At 46.3% G+C, this 12391-nt stretch overlaps 1 protein-coding gene across 1 annotated transcript in view; it reads right to left on the reverse strand.

The window, feature by feature from the left end:
* KLHL29 (kelch like family member 29) overlaps positions 1-12391 on the reverse strand; it is a 196921-nt gene that overhangs the window by 126765 nt on the left and 57765 nt on the right. Inside the window, 1 exon segment of the mRNA XM_078149215.1 lies at positions 6417-6515. The gene's annotated coding sequence lies outside the window, so the exon portion shown is untranslated.

Below are 12391 nucleotides of genomic sequence, written 5' to 3' on the forward strand. Positions count from 1 at the left end.
GAGTAGCAGCCAGATTAAGAGGGGCTTGAGATGCCATTCAGTGGATTTTAGATTTCATCCTGGAGGAAACAGGAAGCCACTGCAGATTACTGATGAGAGGAGTGACATGGGCAGAACTGCACTTTAGGAAGTTCAATTTGACACCTGAATAGACTGGGGTGGGAAAAGGGCAGGGAAACCAACCAGAAGGCTATGGCAATAGCCCAGAAAAAGCCTTTGACAAAATACAATACCTATTTCAGTTAAAAAAAACCACATTAAAAAGTATAGGAATAAATCGATCTTCTTTCCTTCCTTCCTTCCTTCCTTCCTTCCTTCCTTTCTTTCTTTCTTGGCAATCAGGGTTAAGTGACTTGCCTATGGTCACACAGCTAGTAGGTATCTTCTTTAAAATGATAACTGGTATCTATCTAAAATCAAGAGCCAGAATTATATGTAATGGAGAAACATTATAAGCCTTTCCAATAAGATCAGGGGTAAAGCAAGGATGTCCATTATCACCTCTATTATTTGGTGTAGTTACAGAAACACTAGATGTCGTGGTAGGAAAATAAAAAAAAAAGAAATGGAGACAATAAGCAAAGAGGAAAAATATTACTTATTGCTGAAGATGTTTTGGTCTACATAAAGAACATTGAAGACTCACCTAAAACTGAAACAACTGAAACAACAACTCAAGCAAAAGGAGCAGGACATAAAATGAAGCCCCACAAGACGTCAGCCTGCATACATCACAAACAAAACCCAGCAGGGAAATTCCACTGAAATTAACTACAGAATATATGAAACATTTGGGAATCTACCTACTAAGACAGACGCAGGAATTATATGAATACAACTGCAAAACATTTTTTGTTTTTTTGCAGAAATAAAGACAAAAAAATTGAAGAGATATTAATCACTCATGGTTGGGTGGTGTGAATGTAATAAAAATGACAATATTACCTGAATCAATCTGCTTATTCAGTGCCATACCAGTCAAAGCACTAAAGGGTTACTTTAAAGAGCAGGAAACAATAATGGAATTCATCTGGAAGAACAAGTGATTAAGAATTTCAAGGAAAATGATGCAAATGAGGGGGAAGGAAGGAAGCTGGGCATCAGATCTCAAACTATGCTACAAAGTGGCAATTATAAATACTATTCGCTACTGGTTAAAATGTACAAAAGTCGATCAGTGGTCCCAAGGGACCAAGGATTCAGAAGCAAGCAAACCTAGCAGTCTAGTGTTCAGAGAACTCAAAGATTCCATCTACTGGGGGGTGTTGTTCAATCATTTCAGTAGTGTCTGACTCTTTGTGACCCCATTTGGGGTTTTCTTGGCAAAGTTACTGGAATGGTTTGCCATTTCCTTGTCCAGCTCATTTTACCGATGAGGAAACTGAGGCAAACAGGGTTAAGGGACTTGCTCAGGGTCACACAACTAGTATGAGGCTGGATTTGAACTCAGGTCTTCCTGACTCCAGGCATGGTGTTCTAACCACTGCACCACCTCATGCAAATCAGATTGACAAAGATGGAAAAAATGGAAAATGACAATTGCTGGAGGGGATATGGAAGGACAGGTATACTAACATGCTCACCCTTTCACTGTTCACCTTGTCTTCCAGCTTTCCAGATCCCTTTCTCCACTCTTCTCCACCAGCCATGGCACCCCGGCAAATCTTCCCTCCTCTGCAATCCCCTTCTCTGATTGGTGAGTTCATCTCAGAACCGCCATTTTAAGGAATTGCCCAGGCCAGCCATGCTCACTTCTTCACTCCTTTTCTGCCTTTGTTCCTGACTCTCTGGACTTCTTTCTCCACCATGCATATCCCTTCCCCTACTTTTTTAGTATCTTTTACGTACTCTCTTCCCCTATAAGCTTCTTGAGGGCAGATAAGTGGGTGGTACAGTAGAGTATACGACCTGGAGTCAGGAAGACCTGATTTCAAATCCAGCTTCAGACACTTGCCAGCTGTGTGACCTTGGGCAGGACCCTCAACCACTATCTGCCTCAGTTTTCCTCATCTATAAAATAGGGCTAGCACTTACCTCTCAGGGTCTTTGTGAAGATCAAATGAGATATTTGTAAAATTTGCAAAAAACCCAAAGCTCTGTGTAAATATTGTTGTGATTTCAGCACTCAGCCCTGTGCCTGACGCACAGCAAATGCTTACCAGATGCCTGTTGACTTGACGAGCTGTGATTTGGTCCAGTCATTCTGGACAGTATTTTGAACTATGACCCCAAAGACAGCAGACTGTCCATGCGCCTTTTGGCCCGATGATACCACTACCAGGTTATGCTGCCAAAGAGATCAAAGAGAGAGGAGAGGCAGCGACATGTACAACCATTCACAGGAGCACTGTTTGTGTGGTAAAGAGCTGGGCAAAAGACAAAGTCCATCATGTGGGGGAAGGGCTGAAGAAATTAGTGTGTGAAAGGAATGGGCCATCTTTCACAGAAAGGTGTGTCAATTGATGCAGAGTGAATGTGGGACAGCAACATCGGAAAGACAAACAGCCAGGAACGTCTTAAAAATGCTGCTCGATGGCGCGAGCAAGCCTGTGGCTCAAGGACCATCTCCTGGCGGGCTCCGGGGGCACAAGGAGCCCCAGACCTTTGGAATGTGGTCAGTGCATGGCTTTGCTTGATGATGAGGACTGGCTGCCGGGGGGTTTTTTTTGAGGGGACGGGTTAGTGACAACGACACAAAGCCAGAAGGAAAGAGCAAGGACACTGGAGAAGCATTTCCATGTGTTTGCTCTGGGTGAGCTCTGTGATGTGCAGAGCACTGGACGATTGATCCTCACAACGCGGGGTGGTGGGTGCTATTGTTATCCTGTTTTACAGACGAGGAAACTGAGACAGACTGGTTAAATGACTTGCTTAGGGTCATAGAGCTAGTGTTTGAGGCAAGATTCAAACTTGCATCTTCCCGAGTGCAAGCCCCATGATGATGATGACAAGAACAACAGTTACCATTTATACAGAATCTCCCACACACCAGACTTTGTGCTAAGTGCTTTACAACAATGACCTCACTGGATCCTCACAACCATCCTGGGAGGGAAGTGCTATTATTATCCCCATTTTACAGATGAGGATACTGAGGCAGACAGAGGTTAAGTGACTTGCCCAGGGTCACACAGCTAGTAAGTATCTGAGGCCACATTTGAACTCAGCTCTCTCTGACACCAGGCCCAGAGCTCTATCCACTGCCTAAAAACTAAGAGAGTAATTTAAAATGCTCCAAGGAGGACAGACGGAGGCTAGAGGCAAGCACAGAGGAGCAGGGCGGCCCTGGATCTACCCTGGCTGTATTTATTCTACACCATGGAAACTCCCAGTTCCAACCACATTCCTCTTTTTGTGTTCTTCTTCGCATACAAAATGCTCATATTTGTTGGTGTTTGTCAAATTGAAAACCGCAAGGAATAAACAGGTTACTAAAAACAACCCCAAGTCCTGAAGCCTGTCTTCCTGTTCCACGCATGGAGGTCTCAAAGGGCCCTGGAAAAACACAAGGCTGCGCATGTGACCCCAGCGGTGTACTGAGCACAAATGACCTGGTCAGGAGCAAGAGTGAGGGCTGACAGCTGTCCAGTCCTGGACACTGGACAGAGCCCTGAGGAGGCTGGGGGAGGAGGCAGACGAGTTACACTTCCTGCAGCTCAGGACCAGAGCAGACGAGATCATGCGGCCATCAAACAGGAAGGCCAGCTTCCCCACCGCCCTCCCTTTGGCTGGGGCCTCAAGCTCCTAGCTCTGCCATCCCCTCCGGTAACTGCTCTCCCAGCTCAGCATCAGCTGTAAACGTGACGATCAAACCATCTGGGTCACTTATCAGTCAGTGTGTGACGGATAAGGACTGCTATGGCAGTCCAAGGCCAGGCCAAGCACAGACCTCCCGGGCGCCCACTGGACACCTCCCTCCCAAGTTACTATTGATGCATTAATGAATGAATCCAATTCTTCGTTTCTGCTCTCTGGTTGTCCATGAAGTACTGTCTACCCCTTATCTCTCCAGCACCTAATTGGCCAAACTAGAGGTAAAGCACAGTCTTAGGCACCACAGAGGGATCCATCACTCAGTGCTGGGGAGGGATGGGGGGGTCTTCTCTTCCTCCAGCCCCTCGCTTTGGGAAGGGGTCCTGGAGTTCTTTCAAGGTCACCCACAGTCCAGAAGGGTCTGCACCATCTCCTGTGGAGCCCATGAGAATACTTATACCATAAACACTTGGTTTCCTCTCCTAGCTCACTAGGGGCAGGGCTTGAGATGAGTCTCCACTGTGTCCCTAGACTCAAGGGCAAGGCCTTAGTGTCTATTCCTCTGTCCCCTCAGATTGGGGGCTCCCATGCCTCTGTTTCCCTCTCCAAAGCTCGGAGCACAGGGGGCTTGGTTGGGGCCGGCTGGTATGAGCTAGTCAGCATCAGGGGCCTCATCCCACTCTCTGCTCCTTTACTCCCTTATGCCAATGGTGGCATGGCATATTAGAGCAGCTGGCTGGCCCTCCTCCTCCCTGGGAAAGCTGGCGATGCCAATGACCCCAAAAGGTCACAGGGCTCACTGGTATCAAGCTTGGCTTCTAAACCAGAAATGTAACAGCGTTTACTCACAAGGTACTTGGGAATAGGGCTGCAGGTTTGGAAAGAGAAGAAACCATGTTTTCACAAGAGCAGCATGGAGATGGGGCATGGAGTCTGGGTCCCAGTCCCAGGGCAGTGGTAGAGCCTTGGGAGGGGAGGGGGCCTCCTTTACCCCTCAGAAGGGGAGCAGGGAAGGGAAAGAGGGAAGACTTTGTGGAGGGTGGGAGAGCATGCATCTGATGGTGAGCCAATGGGCAGTGGGAGTCTGGGGAGCCACAGATGTCTGTGCAGGCAAAGCTGTGCTGCCCCCACCCCCAGAGAAGGGTGAGGGAGATGGAGGAGAGAGGAAGACAATGCACTGTGGCCTGCAAGTGGAGACTGCCTTGCCCAGGGAGGTGAGGACGTGACAGCTCACGGAGTAGCCCAAGAAGAAGCAAAGCCAGCTGGCCCATATGCTAATGCCCTCAGTCTAGGGCAGAGGGCTGACAGACAGATGCTGGTGAATGGACTCTTTGCTGGCTTTCTTCCCCCCAGCCAGGGCCCCTCTCAAGGATCTTGGGGAGACTGCCGTGACATAACATTTGCAGCAAGGGGCTTGGCCAAATGCAGCCCTCCCTGGATATCATCTGTGGCTCCCCAGCCTTCCACCACCCCTCGTCTTGCCATCAGCTGCATGCTCTCCAACCCTCCCAAAGGGCTCGCCTCTTGCCCCTCCCTGCTCCCCCTCTGAGGGGTAGAGGAGGGCCCTTCATCTCCCAATACACCTCATTTCCACCCAAGGACCCCACTTCCCCAAAGCCCTGAGATGGGCATCATCGAAGACTAATTATACCTCTCAGTATGAAAACAGCCATGAAGGCGGTGCCCTCTGCCTTCCATTGATGGCCAGGGCTGAAGGAGCTGCCACCTGGGCAGAGGGGACCCGTGCTATACAAAGTGCCACTGAATGATGGTAATAAAAGGTAGCGATGAGAAAGGGCTGCCCGAGCAAAGGATCAACCTTGTGGCCCCGGGGTGGGGGGGAAAACGGCAGACAGCAGAGATGCCTGGGGTCCGGGACAGGGGGATCCTTCCTCCCCCACTGCCCTTTCACATTAATGTGGGCTTGTCCAAACCCTCCCAGACACCCAGAGGGACTTCAAAGGCAGCAGGAGAAAGGCATTGTTTTGTCCAGCAGTGTTACCCCCAAATGCCCCTCTTCTCACTTTTTTTCACCCAAACATAAATCATTCAGGTTGTGAAGCTCAGTTTGCAGCTGAAGGCTAGGCTCTGGCTGATTACTTATTTGTTTATTTAGAAGGAAGTTGTGGGGAGCAGGCCCTGCCCTCGATGGTGTGAGGGTCTGGGGAGATAGAGGAGCCAGTCCAATGCGGGCTCCCTTCATTTGGAATTATTTACATCACACAATAAAATGAAGCCCTCTTGGGCCCCAAGTCTATCTTAGGACCAGAAGGTTTGCTCTAGCCTCGGCCACAAAGTACCTCTTAGGATGCTATTAAAATCTCACAGGGAAGGAAGGCTACCCTGGAGACAGTGTTTCCTGTTCTGGCATTAGTAGTACAAAATGGCTACATCTGCTCTAAGACACTGAGCGGATCAAGAGTATGTGTGCATGTGTGTGTGATGTACATGCATGTGCTGGTGCGCACACAGGTGTGTGTGTTCCTGGAAGTACAGGTGTGTGCACGGTACCCGTTAGGATGACATTTGGGACAAGAGCATGGCTCATGCCCTTGCCCACGGGGGGTGGATGACTTCTGTCCAAGGCCAAGGTCTCAGCAGACAGAGCTTCAGACCGGCTGACTCATCAAGCAAATGGAGCCAGTTCAACAGGGGTAACTCACCACTGGGTTCGTGTCGACAAACTCGAGATCAGCGTCCAGAAAACTGCCCAGTACGGTGGCTGGTGCTCACATCAGGGCGGCAGCCTCTGAGAAGCCAGTCTGGGAGAGAGAAAGCAGATGAGGAATGAGACACCATCGGCTTGCTGCAAAAGGAGCTGAAGGGGCCTCGTGGAGGGGACCAGCTACGCCTGGAGAGCCCTTGAGGCTCCAGGAGACTCCAACATGGGAGCCCAGGCTTTGCCCACTGCAGCGCTCAGCCTTGCTCTCCCCTAAATAAAGGATCTCCAAGGCAAAGGAGGAGGCAAGCTATCCTTGCCTTTAGGTGCTCTTCTCTTCTCAGCCCCAAGGCTGCTGACTTCTCCAGGTTGGATGGAAGAGAGAACAGTGTAGCTGTCTGTATTTCCCCCTCAAATGAAAGGACTCCAGCAGGAATGGGGTAAGGACAAGAGATGAGATGGGGAGGAGGAAGAGGAGTGATGGAGAGGAGGAGGAGGAGGAGGAGGTGGAGAGATGGGAATGAGGAGGAGAAGAGACGGAGAGGGCTGAGGTTCAGTCAGACACTGCATACGGGTCTAGGGGTATGCTGCCATATTGTTGCCTGGATCCACTGTTACACAAACCCATCATTACCTCTCTAGAAGATGCCTAAGAAGACCTTGAGGAAGTATAGAAGTGGATCCCAAGAGATGAGTGACTTAAAAATGTAGACCCAACCCCCAGCGGCGAGAAGCGATCCATTACTGGAAGGCAGCTCTACTGATTTTCCCTCTCCAACGTAATAGATGGGAAAGCAGTACCCATGAGTGGAAATGGCAACCCCTACTGCCCACGCATGTAGCCGACCTCATTTGGGGATCAATCGACTTCGAAACAGAATCTATCATTATCCATCGATTTCCCTTCCCCCCAACCACCCCCAGCTTTCTGGAGTTCTGGGCAGCCCAGGAAGGCCATGACGATGATCCATCCTGCCTGACAGGAGTGAGCTCCCCTTCAACAAGGGGACAGGCTTCCTATGGGCCCCTTCCACCTTGCGCCTTTTCAGCATCCCCTACCAGACACAGAGGAGCTGCCCAAGAATCGTATTACAGATGACAGCAGGAGCAATGGCATTTGTCATACCAGGACAGCATCCCCTGTATGATTAAGAAATCACTTCTACTCAGACAAAACCCGACCAAGCTCCCAGCTGCACCGCCTCCTTTGGCCACATAGCAGCCAAAGCAGCTTCCTCTCCCTGGCCCCCCTAGGCCAGGGAGAGGGAGTGAAGTGGACTGCTCATCTTCTTCAGGCTTTGTGCCTGCAGGGCTGCCCTGCTGGATGGTAGCTCAGAGAGAGGGGCTTCTGGGAAAACACAGACGCACCCCGTCAACACTAATTGGGCACCTACTGTGTGCACAGCTGGGCTGAGGTGGTGGTGCTGAGAGCACTGGGAGAGAATGATTGTCTAGCTATGACTTGATTGCTGGCCTCAGGGGAATCCTAGTCTGCTAAGGGGATGTCATACACAGAGTCTGATCTGATCAGTGCAATAAAGAGGCTTCAGGGACAGGATCCTTATTGATAGTGGAAGTGAAAAAAGGTAAAGATGAGCTGGACCTGCCCTATTATTACCATTTTACAGATGGGGAAAACTAAGGCTCAGAACACTTAAGTGACTTGCCCAGGGTCATACAGCTAATAAGTATCAGGGGCATGATCCAGGTCTAGCACTCTATCCACCAGGCAACACTGCCTGTCAAAGGGTCTGAGTTCTCAGCTGAACCCCACTTTTGGTCCCAAGAGTGAGACTGGTCTGGGAATCATAAGAAGCAGTAAATCTATCTTCCTTCTTCCCTCTTCCCCTTCCTTCCTTCCTTCCTTCCTTCCTTCCTTCCTTCCTTCCTTCCTTCCTTCTTCCTTCCTTCCTTCCTTCCTTCCTTCCTTCCTTCCTTCCTTCCTTCCTCTTCCTTCCTTCCTTCCTCTTCCTTCCTTCTTCCTTCCTTCCTTCCTTCCTTCCTTCCTTCCTTCCCTTCCTTCCTTCCTTCCTTCTTCTTCTTCCTTCCTTCCTTCCTTCCTTCCTTCCTTCCTTCCTTCCTTCCTTCCTTCCTCCTTCTCTTCCTTCCTTCTTCTTCCCTCCCTCCCCACCTCATCCAGGCTGCAGACCTCAGGTACTCAGTAGAACTTAGCTTCTGCTGCAGTTGCTGGACTCCTCATCCATGTGATTTGGCCAACACCTCCTCAACCCAATGAGCACAATCTTAGCCCTGACCAGAACATGCCCAAACCAAGGACCGTGAGACAGGCTACAAAACAAAAAGCTATTTCTAGCAGTAATGCCATCTCCTCAACCCTCAATACAGTCATGCTGTGGGGGACATTTCCAGTTCCAAGTGGCCAGAAATGGAATTCTGAATAAAAAAGCCTGCATTCTAAAGTAGGTTTTCTTTTAAACCCATTGGTATAGGAGCCAAGATGGCAGATTAGAGACAATCCAGCTGAAATCTCTCAACATTCCCCTCCAAACAACTAAAATAATTCCTCAAATCAAATTTTGGAGTGACAGAGCCAACAAAAGGTCAGAGTGTGACATTTTTTCTGGTCTAAGAAAACTTAGGAGGTCATCTAGAGAGGTCTGTGACACTGGGGTCACTTGTCCAGGTGCAGCTCACATGGTGGAAGCAGCAGCAGCTTCAGGAGCTCTCAGCCCAGAGATGGTAAGGGGGCTGGGCAACTGGTCAGAAAGAGATTACAGGGAACCCTTTGCTGGCACTGAGTGCAGCTGGCACTGATTGGCACTTTCATTGTCCATATGTAGCTCTGGATTGCAGTTCCAGGGTGGAGAGGAATGTTGGGGATCAGTTCCAAGAGAGCAGGGGAACTGGTCACAGTTCCAAGGCCAAGAGGAGCACTAGTGCTTATGACTGCAGAGGATCAGGGGCCCTTACTGAGTATACACCAGAGTGCAGAACAGTGACCACATCTCCCCCTGAACGCACCTTGGAAACATTGAAAACTTGCAGACCCTCAGAACTAGCTCTGAAAGTAGTAGCACAAAAAAAAAAGCCAGAAGCTTAGGACAGTGTCTCTCCACCCCTAAATGAGCAAAGCCCAACTTTAACATGAAGTTCAAAGTCAAGAAACATGCTGGAAAAATGAGCAAGCCACCACAACAAAAGAGCTTGACTATAAAAAAGCTACAACGGTGGCAAGGAAGACCAAGACACAAACTCAGAAGATGATAATAATATGGAAAACAGCTATAAGCAAAGCTCTAAGAAAAATCCAAATTGGACCCAAGACAAACAAGAATTCCTGGAAGACTTAAAGAAAGAATTCAGAGTAAATAGAGGAAAAATTAAGAAAAGAAATGAATGACAAGAAAATTATGAAAAAAGAATTAATAGCTTGGTAAAAAGAGGTACAAAAATAGTGAAGAAAGTATCACATTAAAAAACAGAATTGGCCTAATGGTAAAATAGGCACAAAAATTCACCAAAAAGAACTTCTTAAAAAGCAGAACTGACTAAATGGAAAAAAAGGTACAAAAGTTTACTGAAGAAAATAATGCCTTAAAAATTAGAATTGGGCAAGTAGAAACTAATGACTGCATGAGACAACAAGAAACAGTAAAAGAAAGTCAAAAGAATGAAAAAAAAATGGAAGAAAATGTGTAATATCTCATTGGAAAAACAACAGACCTGGAAAATAGATCGAGGAGAGATAATTTAAAAAATTATTAGATTACCTGAAAGTCATGATAAAAAGAGCCTCGATATCATATTTCAAGAAATTATAAAGGAGTGGAGAGCTTAGAATATGATATTATGGAAGGCAAAGGAGCTAGGATTACAATCAAGAGTAACCTACCCAGTAAAACTGAATATAATCCTTCAGGCTAAAAAATGGACATTTATTGACATTGAGAACTTTCAAACATTCCTGATGAATTCCAGAGCTGAATAGAAAATTTGACATTCAAACAGAAGGCTCAGGAGAAGCATTAAAAGGTAAGCATGAAAGATTAATCCTAAGTGACTCAATGAAATTAAACTGTTTAAAATCCTATATGGGAAAATGAAACTTGTAACTCCTAAGACTTCATCATTATTAGGGCAGTTAAAAGGAGTATATACAGACAGAGGACATGGGTATGAGTTAATTATGTTGGAATGATCTCAAACAAAATGAAGGAGTGAGAAAGAGGGATGCACTGGGAGAAGGAGGAAGGGAGAGGTAGAATGGGGAAAATTTTCTTGTATAAAAGAGGTGAGCAAGGAGGAGCTTTTACAGTGAAAGGGAAAATGGCAGGGATGGTGGGCAGTGCTTGACCCTCACTCTCATTGGAATTGATTCAAAGAGGGAAGAATTTATATACACAATCACTTATGTATAGAAAAATATCTTACCCAATAGAGAAAGAGGAAAGGAAGGAGATAATAGAAAGGGGGTGGTGGTAAAGTGAGAAGCTGATTAAAGGAGGCAATGATTAAGAGCAAAATAGACTTTTAAGAAGGGACAAGATAAAAAGAGAGAGAGAAGGTTAAACAGGAGGAAAATAGGATGAAGAGAAATACACAGTTAGCAATCATAACTGTGAGTGTGATGAGCTCACCCATAAAATGGAAGCAATAGCAGAATGGATCAGAAACCAGAATCCAGCAATATGTTGTTTGCATGAGAAACATTTGAAACAGAAAGACACATACACAGATTTAAAATAAGGGGATAGAACAGAATCTAATATGCCTCAGCTGAAGTGAAAAAGGCAGGGGTAGCAATCATGATCTCAGATAAAGCAAAGGCAAAAATAGATCTAATGAAAAGAGATAATCAGGGAAATTACATTATGCTAAAAGGTACCATAGACAATAAATATCAGTTTTTTACAGCAAGTTTTCCTGATGAAGGCCTTGTTTCTCAAATATGTATTGAATATTGAACTGAGTCAAGTTTATAAAAATAAAAGCCATTCCTCAAATGATAAATGGACAAAGGAAATGAACAGGCAGTTTTCAGAAGAAATCAAAACTATCTATGGTCATACAAAAATGCATTAAATCACTATGGATTAGAGAAATGCAAATTAAAACAATTCTGAGGTACCACCTGATATCTATCAGAAATGACAAATCCTGGAAGGGATGAGGGAAATAGGTTCACTAATGAATTGTTGATGGAGTAGTGAACTGGTCTGACCATTCTGGAGAACAATTTGGAACCATGCCCAAAGGGCTATCAAATTGTGTATACCCTTTGACCCAGCAACATCACTACTCTGTCTGTACTCCAAAAAGATCAAACAAAGAGGAAAAAGGACTCATACGTACAGAAGTAATCACAGCAGCTCTTTTTGTGATGGCAAAGAATTGGAAATTCAGGGGATGTCCATCAACTGGCTGAACAAGTTGTGATACAATACTACTGTGCTACAAGAGATGACAAGGGAGGCGGCTCCAGAAAAACGTGCCAAGACCTGTATGAACTGATGCAAAGTGAAGTGAGAAGAGCCAGGACAGCATTATGCACAGTGACAGCAATGTGGTAATGGTGATCTGCTGTGAAAGACTTGGTTTTCAATACAGTGATCCAAGACAATTTGAAAGGACACATGTTGGAAAAATGTTATCCGCTTCTAGAGAGAACTCATGAACTCTGGGAGCAAACTGGAGCGCAGTTTTCTCACTTTTTTATTTCTCTTGCCTTTTATGTATCCATTTATTTAGGCAACTGGGGTTAAGTGACTTGCCCAGGGTCACACAGCTATCCATTTATTTTTGCAATATGACTAATATGGAAATATATTGAGCATGAGCTCACCAGTAATATTGATATCATATTGCTTGACTTCTCAGTGGGTACAGGATGGGGTGGGAGGGAGGGAGAGAATTTGGAACTCAAAATTTAAAAAGAAAAGAATATTAAAAATAATAATTTTTTAAAAACTACACTGGCAAAATTCCCCAACAAGGGGATGAAAGCCCTCCTGACTTGAT

This window comes from Phascolarctos cinereus, unplaced genomic scaffold, assembly GCF_003287225.1.
Source record: "Phascolarctos cinereus isolate Bilbo 61053 unplaced genomic scaffold, phaCin_HiC Scaffold_2;HRSCAF=192, whole genome shotgun sequence".
Lineage (NCBI taxonomy): Eukaryota > Metazoa > Chordata > Mammalia > Diprotodontia > Phascolarctidae > Phascolarctos > Phascolarctos cinereus.